A 640-nucleotide genomic window follows, 5' to 3' on the forward strand; every position below is an offset into this window, starting at 1 on the left:
AGGAGCAAAACACTTTTAATTATGTTGAACTTAATAGCGTATTAGAAACATAAACGCAATTAAATATGTTATTGCCGGTAAACTGTTAACTGTCTATTTCTCAGAGTTCCTTCGTGATGAAGCAAAACCAAAACAATATTTGTGCATACCAACCAGGTACCTGTCATAATCAACATAAACTTTTCAGGAAGCAAAACTTTTAAAAACAATGTTGTGCAGTGTAATTCAAGTAATTTAAAAATAAACGTCTTATATGCTAATCATTATTTCATATATTTATTTCTTTTATTTCTAAAGGAAGCCGTTGTGAATATTCTATAAATAACCTGTTTTCATTTGCAGTAATTAATGTTATTATTTTAACATTGTACTTGGCGCCAAGTTTAATATGAGAGGTGTTTCAGTTTTGCATATTTTTGATATACAGTTTTTTTTTTCAGAAATTAATCGAATATACATAGGTTTTGGGGGAAAGACAATATAAAAAATAATTTTTTTAGAGAAAATGTCTTTCAAGGTTGCTATAGAAACTAACTGTCACAACTGTTATTTTTCTGATGTCAGGTTGGAGGAAAATTACGAGATCGCCGATGGAGTTTGCATTCCTAGAAGCACTCTCTATTCCCACTACGTAGACTTC

Source organism: Tachypleus tridentatus, chromosome 13, assembly GCF_004210375.1.
Source record: "Tachypleus tridentatus isolate NWPU-2018 chromosome 13, ASM421037v1, whole genome shotgun sequence".
NCBI lineage: Eukaryota > Metazoa > Arthropoda > Merostomata > Xiphosura > Limulidae > Tachypleus > Tachypleus tridentatus.